We start from the raw sequence: 9,002 nt of genomic DNA on the forward strand, positions 1-9,002 counted from the left end.
GACTTTTTCTATTTTCCTATTTTTTTTTCAGTTTATAATTCTGTTCTATGGGGATAGTTACATTGCTATTATTGAAATTAATTTAAATTTATCCCCTTCATTTCTGTAACATTTTGTGGTATGGACAGTTGATTAAATTTAATTATTATTGAAATTTGCATATTCAAGTTCAATTATTTTCACACAAAACTTCAAAGTTCATTTTATATTATATTCAAGATTAATTTTATTCTTATGTAATATTTTAAAATTATTTATATACTCAACATTAATAGTTGGAATTTATTCTCATTTAATATTTAATAAAATCGATAAAATCAACGAGCGTGTTTTGGTCCTAAAATGAAAATAACGAAATAAATTTATTTGAAAGATTTTATTGACTCGTTCCCGCGGATTTATGAGTCTCTTATAAGTCATCAAAATTACGTCAAATATATTTAAGATCTCGCGGTTTTCACTAACCTTACGAGTCTCCATTCGGGTTTTCCCTACCCTGATTAATTATTTATTTGTCAGATACCTATTGTTTCTTTTGAACAATTTAATATTAGGCTATCTGATATGAAGGATTGGCACTATCGCCTGAAAAGTGGCACAATGGCTACACTAATTCCTTTAGGCATTTCGCCTTTATACTGGCATTTAAAGCCACATTAAAAATCATGAGTTAGAGTCACTTACTTTTCAATATTACTTTCTGAGTCTTTTATATTATTACTTGATGACTTTGTTACTAATCTTTACAATTATTTTACTTTGAAATATTTCTGTTATGAAATTCGGACCTGGCAATGCTCGTAATTGTTTTTGTTAAAAATTGCTTAGTTAACAATATTTACTTGAACTTAAGCTTGATGGTTACGTGAAGTCAACAACATAATAGTGGTGTGAACAATAATCGAACTGCCCGTTGTTACGGAAATGTTACCCAAGTACAACCAAAATCCTAATACTTAAAAAAATTCAAATTGACATAATATTATTATTTATATTATAATTGACAAATAAAATTAAAAAAAAAAATTGACGACTATGATGTTCTGGTCTGGATATGTTGAAGGATTGGTTTTTCTTACTTGGGAGTGAGCCTTAGTCAAGAAGTCTGCATCGATCTGCCTGCGTAGTTCTGTCTGCGTAGTTTATCTCGGTAATGCTGCCACCTTTGGTGCCTTTAGTTCCTCGTGTTAGTCCTGGTCTTGCTGCTTGCTGGATACTCTGCTTACTTTAATGACCCTGCCGCCTCTGGGTGCGAAGAAAACTTGATCCACACTTCACGAAGCACAATTCACAAAACTAACACTTCACTACAAGGAAATCCACCGCTTGACACCATGAAATGATATAATGTGTTGGTAGTATGGTTCGGGTATGGGTTGGAGGTCCTTTTGTTGTAAGATCCACAGTCCGGGATATTGGTTACTGTAGTAGCTTCTTTATGCGATATGGTAATAATGTCCGTCCAACCTTTCCTGATGCCTTGGGTCGAGCAGTAGGAATAGTATTTGATCGACTGGTTTGATGAGAGTTCTCTTCAGATTAATGGGTCCTTTCAATAAGGTATTCGCTGGAAGAGACAAACTTCTGGTTCCAATAAAAATCCACTTGTAATGTTTTACACTGTATTTATTTCTTTACTTCACAGACATAATCTCCACTTAGATTATTTAAGACTACTCTACTCTAGACGTTAAGACTCACTGGTCCAGATTCTTGACTAAGTCATCACTGCCTAGACTTCTGCCTAAGGCATCACTGCTAAAGTCTTGACTAAGACATCACTAGTTTATACAAATAATTTTGACTCTATATATAATGCATTGTACGTGACAATTCTAGGAATGGCGTCTTCCGCGTTCATATAAAGATCTTGAACTTTGATCAACATTGAACAATGAATTCATATTTTGATCAAAAGCACGTATGATCGTGTTATTACAGAACAATATATATATATATATATATATATATATATATATATATATATATATATATATATATATATGTGAAAAAATTCGTTGTTTAGAAATATTCATCGAACTTTTCTATACAAAGTGTGGTCTCTCGGGTGACGCCGAGGGACATTTACGCACTATGCTATTATATATATATATATATATATATAGCACCCTGGTTGATCCTGCCAGTAGTATATGCTTGTCTCAAAGATTAAGCCATGCATGTCTCAGTGCAAGCCACATTAAAGTGAAACCGCGAATGGCTCATTACATCAGTTATGGTTCCTTAGATCGTACCCACATTACTTGGATAACTGTGGTAATTCTAGAGCTAATACATGCAAATAGAGTTCCGACCTGAGATGGAAAGAATGCTTTTATTAGATCAAAACCAATCGGTGGCGGGCTTGCCTTACTCACCGTTTGACTTGGTGACTCTGAATGACTTTGTGCTGATCGCACGGTCTAGTACCGGCGACGCATCTTTCAAATGTCTGCCTTATCAACTGTCGATGGTAGTTTCTGCGACTACCATGGTTGTTACGGGTAACGGAGAATCAGGGTTCGATTCCGGAGAGGGAGCCTGAGAAACGGCTACCACATCCAAGGAAGGCAGCACGCGCGCAAATTACCCACTCCCGGCACGGGGAGGTAGTGACGAAAAATAACGATACGGGACTCATCCGAGGCCCCGTAATCGGAATGAGTACATTCTAAATCCTTTAACGAGGGTCTATTAGAAGGCCAGTCTGGTGCCAGCAGCCGCGATAATTCCAGCTCTAATAGCGTATATTAAAGTTGTTGCGGTTAAAAAGCTCGTAGTTGAATCTGTGTCCCACACTGTCGGTTCACCGCTCGCGGTGTTCAACTGGCATGTTTGTGGGACGTCCTACCAGAGGGCTTAGCCCGTCTAATTGCGGCCCAACTCAAAATCCTACCACGATGCTCTTCACCGAGTGTCGAGGTGGGCCGGTACGTTTACTTTGAACAAATTAGAGTGCTTAAAGCAGGCTCATTCGCCTGAATATTGTGTGCATGGAATAATGGAATAGGACCTCGATTCTATTTTGTTGGTTTTCGAAATTCCGAGGTAATGATTAATAGGGACAACTGGGAACATTCGTATTGCGACGTTAGAGGTGAAATTCTTGGATCGTCGCAAGACGGACAGAAGCGAAAGCATTTGCCAAATGTGTTTTCATCAATCAAGAACGAAAGTTAGAGGTTCGAAGGCGATCAGATACCGCCCTAGTTCTAACCATAAACAATGCCAGCTAGCGATCCGCCGAAGTTCCTCCGGTGACTCGGCGGTCAACTTCCGGGAAACCAAAGCTTTTGGGTTCCGGGGGAAGTATGGTTGCAAAGCTGAAACTTAAAGGAATTGACGGAAGGGCACTACAAGGAGTGGAGCCTGCGGCTTAATTTGAATCAACACGGGAAACCTCACCAGGTCCGGACACCGGAAGGATTGACAGATTGAGAGCTCTTTCTTGATTCGATGGGTGGTGATGCATGGCCATTCTTAGTTGGTGGAGCGATTTGTCTGGTTAATTCTGATAACGAACAAGACTCTAGCCTGCTAAATAGGCGTACCTTCCGGTATCGCAAAGACCCTCCGCTTAGGCTTCGGTCGTTCTTGGTTGTGGTTCTTACTACCGGCGTCGCACGAAATTGAGCAAAAACAGGTCTGAGATGCCCTTAGATGTTCTGGGCCGCACGCGCGCTACACTGAAGAGATCAGCAGGTTTTCCTTGGCCGAAAGGTCCGGGTAATCCGTTGAAGCCTCTTCGTGCTAGGGATTGGGGCTTGCAATTCTTCCCATGAACGAGGAATTCCTAGTAAGCGCGAGTCATAAGCTTGCGTTGATTACGTCCCTGCCCTTCGTACACACCGCCCGTCGCTACTACCGATTGAATTATTTAGTGAGGTCTTCGGACCGGTGCGCGGCAGCGTTTCGACATTGCCGATGTTGCTGGAAAGATGACCAAACTTGATTATTTAGAGGAAGTAAAAGTCGTAACAAGGTTTCCGTAGGTGAACCTTCGGAAGGATCATTAACGTACATTTACTATTTAGTAAATGAAACGTGTGCGATATGTCGTATAACCTGCGACGTATAAAATCTTAAAGCGTCTCGCAACGATGGATCATTCGTTTCATTAACGTTTGACCGGAGCTAGTCGCAAAATATTGCGCAGTGTGCAAAAGCAGCGTGACGCGGTTTACAACCGCTTAGCGCTCTTATGCATTGTGTGAGAGCAATGTATATCTGCTCGTTATCGCCAGATTCCTGAGCGAATGACGAAGTTCGTTATGAAAACGGCGTTCTTTTTGAATAATATACTTTAAACGCATAGCTCAATCAATTCTTTGGGCGCTAGATGGAAGTTTAGTGTTTCAAAGTCGATTGTAGTAAACGCTTGCGTTAGTATTCTATATACTCTGCACATTTTATTCAAATTGTGCGTATTTGAACATTCGCTTCATTGCGTTGTTTTAAGAAAATGAAAGATCAGCGAAAGCAGATTTTTCAATCTCACACACAATGAAATATTTATATTTCAATTTTGAAACGAGATCTCGTATCTCGGACCGAAAAGCGAAAGCTTTATGGTGTACTAATTGTACCCATAATAAACTTACTAGTTTCAGAATCGCCCGAGTTATCCTAAACGATTTCGAGGGAATCACGATTGAAACATGTATAAATATATAAAAAATCACCCTGAACTGTGGATCACTTGGCTCGCGGGTCGATGAAGAACGCAGCTAATTGCGCGTCGACATGTGAACTGCAGGATACATGAACATTGACATTTCGAACGCACATTGCGGTCCTCGGATAGTGTTCCTGGACCACCTCTGGCTGAGGGTCGTATAACATTACTAGACTGCCGCTTGCTTTAAACGGCTTGCCGGCGAATGATGGAGTTTCGCGTAAATGCGTGCTCTTAAATAATTCACTCAACGTGTGAGCCAGTCCACTTTGCAACATCGGACATTACCGTTCGTTGACGTTCTGTGGGATTACGGCGGGTTGTGTGTGCTAGAGATTTTATATTCTTGCGACCCTCCCGATAACCGGAAACCCGAACTCTTCGAAATGCGGTTTCGTTCCGGCACGATTCAAAGGTTCCTCGTCGATTTTGTGTGCGCTTGCTTACTAACGTTTGCGAGCACATCATAATTATAATACGACCTCAGAGCAGATGAGATCACCCGCTGAATTTAAGCCTATTACTAAGCGGTGGAAAAGAAACTAACTAGGATTTCCTTAATAGCGGCGAGCGAACAGGGAAGAGCCCAGCACTAAATCCCGCGGCCGGAGACGGACGCTGGGAAATGTAGTGTTAGGGAGGATCCGATTATCTCGGTGCGTTGCGGCGAGTTCAAGTCCATCTTAAATGGGGCCATTTACACATAGAGGGTGCCAGGCCCGTAGCGACCGTTGCGCGTATCGAGAGGATCTCTCCTTAGAGTCGAGTTGCTTGAGAGTGCAACTCTAAACTCCATCTAAGGCTAAATATGACCACGAGACCGATAGCGAACAAGTACCGTAAGGGAAAGTTGAAAAGAACTTTGAAGAGAGAGTTCAAGAGTACGTGAAATCGTTCAGGGATAAACCTGAGAAACCCGAAAGATCGAAAGAAAAGATTCAATGTTATCGTTGTCTTCCATTTATTGGCGTGCGATTGACCGGGATTCGTCCTGCGATACGCCGTCGGTTTATGCGTTAGGCGGCGATGGCATGCACTTCTTCCTCAGTAGGACGTCGCAACCCGTTTGGTGTCGATCTACGACCGAGGCGGTAGCCTGTCACGAATTTATTTGCGTCAGACCCCGCGTGCTCCGGTCGACTGCCAGACGGTATAAACGATATGGTATAGGGTCGCTTTTAAGCGTTCGGCCGGTTGCAAGCACGGACGGTTATTGGCCGTCGGACCTGCTCCGTCATCGATGCCGCCTCGAGCTGTTAGCTGCCGTGTCCTCGGACGGACTCTATTACCGGTCAGCGATGCTATTGCTTTGGGTACTTTCAGGACCCGTCTTGAAACACGGACTAAGGAGTCTAGCATGTGCGCGAGTCATGGGGAAATACAAAACCTAAAGGCGCAATGAAAGTAAAGGTTCGCTTAAGTGAACTGAGGGATGACGGACCGCATCTACGGATGCGTGCTCGCAATCCCGGAGCGTCTCACTCTCATTGCAAGAAGAGGCGCACCCAGAGCGTACACGCTAAGACCCAAAAGATGGTGAGCTATGCCTGGTCAGGTCGAAGTCAGGGGAAACCCTGATGGAGGACCGTAGCGATTTTGACGTGCAAATCGATCGTCGGAACTGGGTATAGGGGCGAAAGACTAATCGAATCATCTAGTAGCTGGTTCCATCCGAAGCTGACGTGCCGGGCCTGGGCGAGGTGAAACGGCCCTTGTGACTTGGATCCGAGCTCGGTCCCGTGCCTTGGCCCCCCGCGGATCTTCCTTGCTGCGAGGCTTCTGTGCCGGCTTCGGTCGTTCGGTCGTCCTCTTCGGCCGCCATTCAACGGTCAGCTCAGAACTGGCACGCACTAGGGGAATCCGACTGTCTAATTAAAACAAAGCATTGCGATGGCCCTAGCGCGTGTTGACGCAATGTGATTTCTGCCCAGTGCTCTGAATGTCAACGTGAAGAAATTCAAGCAAGTGCGGGTAAACGGCGGGAGTAACTATGACTCTCTTAACTTTCGGCGAGAGAGACTGCGGTTTCTGTGAAGCCAAGGTCGAGCACGTGGCCTCCACAAGGCTGGTCGTGTGGGAGACTATGATTTCATCGAAGCCGTAGTCAAGCACGTGACCCCCTTCTCGTGGGTCCCGCCGTTAGTACCCCCCCCGGGAGAAAACTAAGAGTCACCGCTGCGTTCATGGACCTGGTAGGCTGCCAACCCCCTCGATCCTACAAAACAGTTAGTTCAATGTACAATACTAAGCCTCGGATGACTAATTTAGACTAGGGTGGACCCGCAGGTCCTTCCCATCCGACTGACACAGGTAATAATCTTTGCCGCTACCCACAATGTAATAAAGCCTTTAAAACCTCTGTGGGTCGTGGAGTGCACGAGCAGAAGCAATATAAAGAATGGTATGACAGTAGAATGGCGTTGATTGAGCCAAAGAAAGCCAGATGGTTTGAAGAAGAGCAAGCACTAATGAAGTACGCCTCTTCTTTAGCACTCTGGCTAAAAAAGAAGCGGCACTAGTGATTAAGGGAACCCCCCATATCAACAAAGCCCTTCTCGCGGTAATACCCCGTCGATCTCTGGAAGCCATTAAAGGCCAAAGGAGATCGCCAAAATATAAAAGCCAGGTTGCTGATTTTGTTAGCTTGATGTCCAACCAAGATAATATAGAGCATTGCTCTCCGGCTACAACAGATACCTCCGGAGAAGCCCTACTATTGGCGCTGGGACAGGCAGCCGCCGACACCGATGAAAGATTCAATGGTAAAATGCTGGCTAACACCTGCCACCTAGTTAGTAAAATATCATTAAACGACTTAAAGGGAAAGATTGCTGACTACCTTAAGTCAACCTTTCCACCAAAAATAGACCATTGAACGTGAGAACTAGAAGAGAAGGCTATAAGCCAAAACTTAATAAGAGACAAACAAGAAGGCTCCAGTTCAAAACTACCCAACAACACTGGGCTAAGCACCCTACTAAATGCGTGCAATTCATTTTGGACAACAAAGATGTCCTACATAAGCCACCACCAGACATCATGGCTCAGTTTTGGACTAATGTGATGACCGGGCTTTCCACCCTATCACCCGGATCAGATGGTGCGAGAAATATAGATCTCTCGTTTATATGGAGTCCTATACAACCAGACGAAATCAAGAACTGTTACCCGGCAAGTAATTCAGCGCCAGGGTTAGATGGTTTATCGGCTAACCTATTAAGATCGGTGCCAACAAGCACCCTGGTTAACCTGTACAACTTACTTCTGTTTACGGGAAGTATCCCTGGACAACTACTGGAATCTTACACGACTCTGATTCCCAAGAAACAGAACGCTAAAAATCCCTGGGATTTCAGACCAATCACTGTCTCATCAGTGATAACGAGACATTTAAACAAAATTCTCGCAAAGCGGATGACAACACATATTAAAATAGATGATAGACAAACTGCCTTTAAACCGGTTGACGGTTGTTCAAACAACATCTTTGCACTAGACTACCTACTGAAATACCATAGGCAAAAACACAAGCCTGTCTTTATAGCATCAATTGACATGGCAAAAGCTATCGACTCAATTTCGCACAAGGCGTTAATTGATACCCTAAAATACTACAATTTACCCAGTAGATGCACACTGTATATAGAGTACACATATTAGAACAGCTGGACGAGACTCCGTTGGGATAACTGGCACTCGGATCCCATTAGTCCGAGGAGCGGGGTTAAACAAGGAGATCCTTTATCGCCAGTCTTGTTTAATCTAATTATAAATATGCTCATTGAAAGCTCCCCTCCTGAGATCGGGGTTGTGATAGAGGAAAAATTACTAAACATCATGGCGTTCGCTGACGACTTGGTATTTGCGGCGTCGTCACAAAAAGGCCTTCAGGCAATGCTAGACCACGCTAATGATTATCTCTCAAAATGCGGCCTTATCATCAAAACCGCCAAATCTTTTACAATAGCAATCAGGAATGTGCCACATGTCAAAAATCATACGTTGATAATAACATACAATTCAGCTGGGGTGGTCGAGACCTACCTGCCCTTTTCAGGGTCGAAGTTTGGAGTGATCTCGGAGTACCTTTTACTCCAGTGGGCGCCAAAATGTGCGATCTAAGGCAGATATTGCAGGACATCATAAAGAAGCTTTCCAAGGCTCCCTTGAAACCGCAACAACGTCTGTTCGCATTAAGAACAGTCGGAATTCCAAAACTGTTACACCATCTGACGTTAGGGAATACAACACTTGGCCTTCTTAAAAACCTTGACTCCATAATTAGAAGGTTGGGACTTCATTAACTGCGCTTGTCTTAGAATTAATT

General features: G+C 43.5%; 1 non-coding gene and 1 pseudogene across 1 annotated transcript; both read left to right on the plus strand.

The window, feature by feature from the left end:
- The first annotated feature begins 2,127 nt into the window (after nt 1-2,127).
- Nucleotides 2,128-4,015, plus strand: LOC113374480 (annotated as a pseudogene).
- Nucleotides 4,016-4,679: 664 nt separating this feature from the next.
- Nucleotides 4,680-4,834, plus strand: LOC113374479. Its single transcript, XR_003366986.1, has one exon. It is a non-coding gene; the product is annotated as a 5.8S ribosomal RNA (ribosomal RNA).
- Nucleotides 4,835-9,002: the final 4,168 nt, after the last annotated feature.

The sequence above is a fragment of the Ctenocephalides felis genome, unplaced genomic scaffold (genome assembly GCF_003426905.1).
Source record: "Ctenocephalides felis isolate EL2017-DRISC unplaced genomic scaffold, ASM342690v1 CF-g0.4_SCAFFOLD_01841, whole genome shotgun sequence".
In the NCBI taxonomy this organism is placed as follows: Eukaryota; Metazoa; Arthropoda; class Insecta; order Siphonaptera; family Pulicidae; genus Ctenocephalides; species Ctenocephalides felis.